Source organism: Tachyglossus aculeatus, chromosome 1 (genome assembly GCF_015852505.1).
Source record: "Tachyglossus aculeatus isolate mTacAcu1 chromosome 1, mTacAcu1.pri, whole genome shotgun sequence".
NCBI lineage: Eukaryota > Metazoa > Chordata > Mammalia > Monotremata > Tachyglossidae > Tachyglossus > Tachyglossus aculeatus.
The window spans coordinates 13,036,390-13,043,308 of record NC_052066.1 but is presented as its reverse complement, the minus strand read 5'-3'; positions in this window follow the sequence as shown (position 1 = coordinate 13,043,308).

Below are 6,919 nucleotides of genomic sequence, written 5' to 3'. Positions count from 1 at the left end.
GAGGGGAAGGAGGTAGGGCAGGGGGGATCAGGAGGAGGAGAGGGAAAAGGGGGCTCAATCTGGGAAGGCCTCCTGGAGGAGGTGAGCTCTCAGTAGGGCTTTGAAGGGATGAAGAAAGCTAGCTTGGCGGAAGTGTATCAGGCAGAAACTCCTCACCCTCGGCTTCAAAGCTGCCCATCACCTCGCCCCCTCCTACCTCACCTCCCTTCTCTCCTTCTCCAGCCCAGCCTGCACCCTCCGCTCCTCTGCCGCTAATCTCCTCACCGTGCCTCGTTCTCTCCTGTCCCGCCGTCAACCCCCGGCCCACGTCATCCCCCTGGCCTGGAATGCCCTCCCTCCCCACATCGCCCAGCTAGCTCTCTTCCTCCCTTCAAGGCCCTATTGAGAGCTCACCTCTTCCAGGAGGCCTTCCCAGACTGAGCCCCCTCCTTCCTCTCCCCCCATCCCCCCGCCCTACCTCCTTCCCCTCCCCACAGCACCAGTATATATGTTTGTACAGATTTATTACTCTATTTATTTTACTTGTACTTATTTACTATTCTATTCATTTTATTTTGTTAATATCATCATCATCATCAATCGTATTTATTGAGCGCTTACTGTGTGCAGAGCACTGTACTAAGCGCTTGGGAAGTACAAGTTGGCCACATAATATGTTTTGTTTTGTTGCCTGTCTCCCCCTTCTAGACTGTGAGCCCGCTGTTGGGTAGGGACCATCTCTATATGTTGCCAACTTGTACTTCCCAAGCACTTAGTGCAGTGCTCTGCACACAGTAAGTGCTCAATAATCATGATTGAATGAATGAATGAGTGAGGAGTTTTTCTTGATTCGTAGGTTGACAGGCAACCACTGGAGATTTTTGAGGAGGGGAGTGACATGCCCAGAGTGATTCTGTACAAAGGTAATCCGGGCAGCAGAAGGAAGTATAGACTGAAGTGGGAAGAGACAGGAGGATGGGGGATCAGAGAGGAGGCTGATGCAGTAATGCAGCTGCAGTAGGATGAGAAATTGAACCAGCAAGGTAGTGGTTTGGATGGAGAGGAAAAGGCGGATCTTGGCGTTGTTGTGTTGTATCTTGTCATGTGAAGATACATATACACACATATATACATGCACACAATATATATATATATATATATATATATACACACACAACGTATATGTGTGTATATACACACACACACACACACACACACAGATATAACTTTATGTAACCATCACTGGTCTGGAATGCCCTCTCTCCTCAAATCTGACAGATATTACTCGCTCCACCTTCAAAGCCTCATTGAAGGCACATCTCCACATTCATTCATTCATTCAATCGTATTTATTAAGCGCTTACTGTGTGCAGAGCACTGTACTAAGAGCTTGGGAAGTACAAGTCAGCAACACATAGAGACGGTCCCTACCCAATAATGGGCTCTCAGTCTAGAAGAGGGAGACAGTCAACAAAACAAAACATGTGGACAGGTGTCAAGTCATCAGAATAAATAGAATTAAAGCTAAATGCACATCATTAACAAAATAAATAGAAATATATATGTACAGGTAAAATAAATAGAGTAATAAAACTGTACAAACATATATACAGGTGCTGTGGGGAGGGGAAGGAGGTAGGGCTGGGGGAGATGGGGAGGAGGAGAGGAAAAGGTGGGCTTAGTCTGGGAAGGCCTCTTGGAGGAGGTGAGCTCTCAGTAGGGCTTTGAAAGGAGGAAGAGAGCTAGCTTGGCGGATGTGTGGTGGGAGGGCATTCCAGGGGACGTGAGCCTCCTCCAAGAAGCCTTCCCTGTTTAAGCTCTCTTTTCCTTTTCTTCCACTCCCTTCTGCATCACCCTGACTTGCTCCTTTCATTCATTCCCCCCTCCCAGCCCCACAGCACTTATGTCCATATCTGTTATTTATTTATATTAATGTCTCCACCACCCCCCCCCCCCCCACTTTGTACACTCGGTGTGCGCAGGGAATATGTCTGTTTATTGTTATATTGTAATCTCCAAGCACTTTGTATAGTGCTCTGCACACAGCAAAAGTTCAATAAATACGATTGAATGAATGAATAACAAATACCATTAATAAAACCCACTGGGGGAGTATGGAGGGGAAGAAGAACACCTGTGATTTAGTGGGATAACACAGTCCCTGTGCTGGGAGAAACCTCTGAGGTAATTTTATGAGAAACTGTGACTTAGTAGATACAGCCTGGGGCTGGGAGTCTAAAGGACCTGGATTCTAGTCCCAACTCTGCCACATGTCTACTGTAGAACCTTGGACAAGTCATTTCACTTCTCTGGGCCTCAGTTACCTCATCTATAAAATGGGGATTAAGACTGTGAGTCTCATGGAGGACAGAGACTATGTCCAAATTCAATTACCTTGTATCTACCCAAGCTCTTCAAACAGTGCTTGGCACATAGTAAGCACTTAAGTACCACTATTATTACTATTATTTTGTCCCACCTCCTGCCTTGAGGCCGAAGCTCACTGCCCAGCCTGTAAAGGAGGAATCCTTTTCATAGACTCAGTTTCCTCCGAAATCTTAATGAACAAAATCCACTGTTATTAGATTTCAGCTCTCCCTGCTCTGCCCTGCCGAGGCAGATAAGGATCTGGGCTAAGAGCTGGACATTCAGAAGAGAAGCCAAGTCAGTAGCAAGTAAATAAAGGTTACAAATAGCTAGAAAGGAAATGAGCCACTTGAAAGTATTTTTTTACTTAAGAGATTTACTCCCTCCCTTTGAAGAGCATTTCCCTGTAGCCTGTACCCAACTGCATTCCCCGCTGTACCTGCTGCATTAGAAGCAGTGTGGCTCAGTGGAAAGAGCACAGGCTTTGGAGTCAGAGGTCATGGGTTCAAAATCCGGCTCCGCCAACTGTCAGCTGTGTGACTTTGGGCAAATCACTTAACTCCTCTGGGCTTCAGTTACCTCATCTGTAAAATGGGGATTAAAACTGTGAGCCCTCAATGAGACAACCCGATCGCCTTGTAACCTCCCCAGAGCTTAGAACAGTGCTTTGCACATAGTAAGCGCTTAACAAATACCATCATTATTATATTATTATTATTATTCCTTTTTTTTTCTTTTTTTTGGTATCTGTTAAGTATTTACTTTACTTATGTGTCAGGTACCGTTCTAAGCTCTGGGGTAGATACACAGTCCCTGTCCCACATGAGGCTTGCACTCATAATCCTCATTTTACACATGAGGGAACTGAGGCCCAGAGAAGTGAATTGACTTGCCCAAGGTCACACAGCAGACAAGTGGCAGAGCCAGGACTAGAACCCAGGTCCTTTTGACTCCCAGGCTGTGCTCTATCCACTAGGCCTCACTGCTTCTCTTGATTTTTGCAGGATTAGAACCCAGGTATGCCTAACTCCCAGGCCTGTGCTCTCTCCACTAGGCAATGCTGCTTCTCCATATCCTTATCAGACAATTAGTCCACCATCCTTCAAAGCATTACTGAAGGCACTATTCCTCCAAGCGGCCTTCCCCAGCTAAGCCCTCCTTTTCTCTTCTGCCACTGGCCTTGCACTTGGATTTGCTCCCTTTATTCACCCCTCCCTTGGTCCCTCAGGATTTATGTCCATATCGGTAATTTATTCATTTATATTCATGTCTTTCTCCCCATCTATGCTGTAAGACCATTGAGGGATGGAATGTGTCTACCAACTCTGTTATTTTGCACTCTCCCAAGCACTTAGTGCGGTGCTCTTGCCCAAGTAAGCACTCAGTAAACATGACTGATTGATTGGGAAAAATTAAAACTCTGTTCAAATTCCAGGACTTATGGAAGTAGAATTGAGAAGCCGCATTGCGTAGTGGATAGAGCATGGTCCTGGGAGACAGGAGGTCATAGGTTCTAATCCAGGCTCTGCCACTTGTCTGTTGGGTGATCTTGGGCAAGTCACTTCATTTCTCTGGGCTTCAGTGACCTCATCTGAAAAATGGGGATTGAGACTGTGAGCCCCATGTGGGACAGGGACTGTGTCCAACCCAATTTGCTTGTATCCACCCCAGTACTTAGCACAGTTCCTGGCACATAGTAAGCACTTAACAAATACCATTATTATTATTATTATTATTTCATTATTATTAGAATTGCTGAAAAGATAGGAGAGCCCAGCTTAAAGAGCAGTGGGTGAAGGGTAGTGTCCCATCTCACCACTGGTAACACACAGGGACAATAGGAAGGAAGCAGTATGGTCTAATGGATAGAGCCCAGGCCTGGGAGTGAGAAGAATGGGATTCTAATTCCAGCTCCACCACTTGTTTTCTGTGTGAACTTGAGCCAGTCACTTCACTTCTTTGCGCCTCTGTTACCTCGGCTGAAAAATAGGGATTAAGAGTGTGAGCCCCATGTGGGACATGATTCAACCTGATTACCTTGTACCTTGCACTTAGTACAGTGCCTGGCACATAGTAAACACTTAACAAATACCATTTAAAACAATAATTATTATAAGTATGGTACTTGTTAAGCACCATGTGCCAAGCCCTGTTCTAAGCACTGTGGAAGATATAAATTAACCAGATTGGACACTGTTCCTGTCCCACATTGGGCTCACACTCTTAATCCCCAGTTTTTACAAATGAGGTATATGAGGCACAGAGAATTGGAGTGACTTGCCCAAGGTCACACAGCAGATGAGTGGTGGAGCTGGGATTAGAACTCATGATCTTCTGACTCCCAGGCCTGGGCCTTTGTCTGCAGTGATGGGACATCAGCCCATTATCAAGCACTGTACTGGGGAGAATCAATGGTCTAGGGCCAAGCAAGTAATAATAACAATAATGATGGCATTTATTGAGCACTTACTATGTGCAAAGCACTATTCTAAGTGCTGGGGAGGCCACAAGGTGATCAGTTTGTCCCACGTGGGGCTCACAGTCTTCATCCCCATTTTCCAGATGAGGCAACTGAGGCCCAGAGAAGTCAAGTGACTTGCCCAAAGTCACACAGCTGACAAGTGGTGGAGCCGGGATTAGAACCCATGACCTCTGACTCCCAAGCCCGGGCTCTTTCCACTGAGCCACGCTGCTTCTAGTAGCAGCAATAATAGTATATTTATTCAGCTTCAGCTCAATCAATCCATCAGCGGTATTTATTGGGTGCCTACTGTGTGCAAATCACTGGTTTAGGACCAAGCAATTAATAGTAGTCATGGCAATAATAGCATTTATTCAGCTCCTGCTCAATCAATCCATCAGTGGTATTTATTGGGCACTTACTATGTGCAGAGTACTGCATCGTACTTGGGGAAAGCAGCATATCCTAGTGGATAGAGCATGGGCGTGGGAGTCAGAAGGACCTGGGTTCTAATCCCAGCTCTGCCACGTGTCTGCTGTATGACCTTAGGCAAGTTACCTAACATCTCTGTTAGTCATCTGTAAAATGGGGATTGAGACTTTGAACTCTATGTGGGACAAGAACTGTGTCCAACCCGATTATCTTGTATCCACTCCAGTGCTTAGAACGGTTCCTGGCACGTAGGAAGTACTGAACAAATACCACAATTATTATCATTATTATCACTACTAAGTGTTTAGGAGAGTCCAGTAGAGTTAGTAGACCTGATCCCTGCCCTCAAGAGCTTACAATCTGCTGGCTGCAGTGCACTGTACTAAGCACCTGGGCAGGATAACAAAAGCACAGGGCACTTTCCCTGCCCTCATAAATGAATAAAGTGTAAGTAAATAAAAATATTTGAGCAAGAGAGCTGAGGAAGGCTTATGGAAGTTCTGGAGGCTTTGCTAAAGGCTCTATCCTGCCCTTGAGGAGCTCACAATCCAATCTTTCCTTCAAACTCTTGGTGCTCCTAAAGTCCCATGGAACAAAGAAAGGTGAAAGGGCAGGGGGGAAGGTCAGCATCCCAGCCTGCACACTCCGCTCCTCTAGTGCTAACCTTCTCACTGGGCCTCCATCTCACCTGTCTGACCACCGACCCTTGGCCCACAACCTAACTCTGGTTTGGAACATCCTCCCTCCTCAAATCGGCCAAACAATCACTCTTCCCCCCTTCAAAGCCCTACTGAAGCAGCACCTCCTCCTAGAGGCCTTCCCAGACAAGCCCTCTTTTTCCTTAGCTCTCCCCCATTCCACGTCACCTCACCTCAACTCGCTCACTTTTGTCTTCCCCACCTCTACCTGCACACAGCACTTATACACGTATGTATAAATCTATAATTCTATTTATTTATATTGATACCTGTTTACTTATTTTGATGTCCGTCTCCCCACCCCCCCAGACTGTAAGCCTATTGGGGGTAGGGATTGTCTCTCTTAATTGCTGTATTGTACTTTCCTAGAGCTTAATACAGTGCTCTGAACACTGTAAGCGTTCAATAAATACAATTGAATGAATGAATGAAGCGACCTCATCCCCTCCCTTCTGGTCACTGGTTATGAGAAGCAGCTTGGCTTAGTGGATAGCACCTGGGCCTGAGAGTCAGAAGAACCTAGGTTCTAATCCCAGCTACACTACATGTCTGCTGGGTGCCCTTGAACAAGTCACTTCACTTCCCTGGACCTCAGCGACCTCATCTGTAAAATGGAGATTAAGAGTGTGAGCCCCATGTGGGGCAGGGACTGTGTCATTCATTCGGTCATTCAATTGTATTTATTGAGCGCTTACTGTGTGCCTTAGTCCCCATTTAACAGACGAGGTTACTGAGGCCCAAAGAAGTGAAGTGACCTGCCCGAAGTCACAAAGCAGACAAGTGGCATAGCTGGGATTAGAACCCAGGTCCTTCTGATACTCAGGCCCAGTTTCAAGCCACTGGGTCACGCTGCTTCTACCATCTCGGGCTCCATTCTCTCCTGGTCCTGCATCAGCAATAGATAATGACCCCAAATCCTATTCCCGTTTCTCAGCATTTTTTCTCCCCTCTTTAAACTTACGTGTAGAATTTATTCGGATTC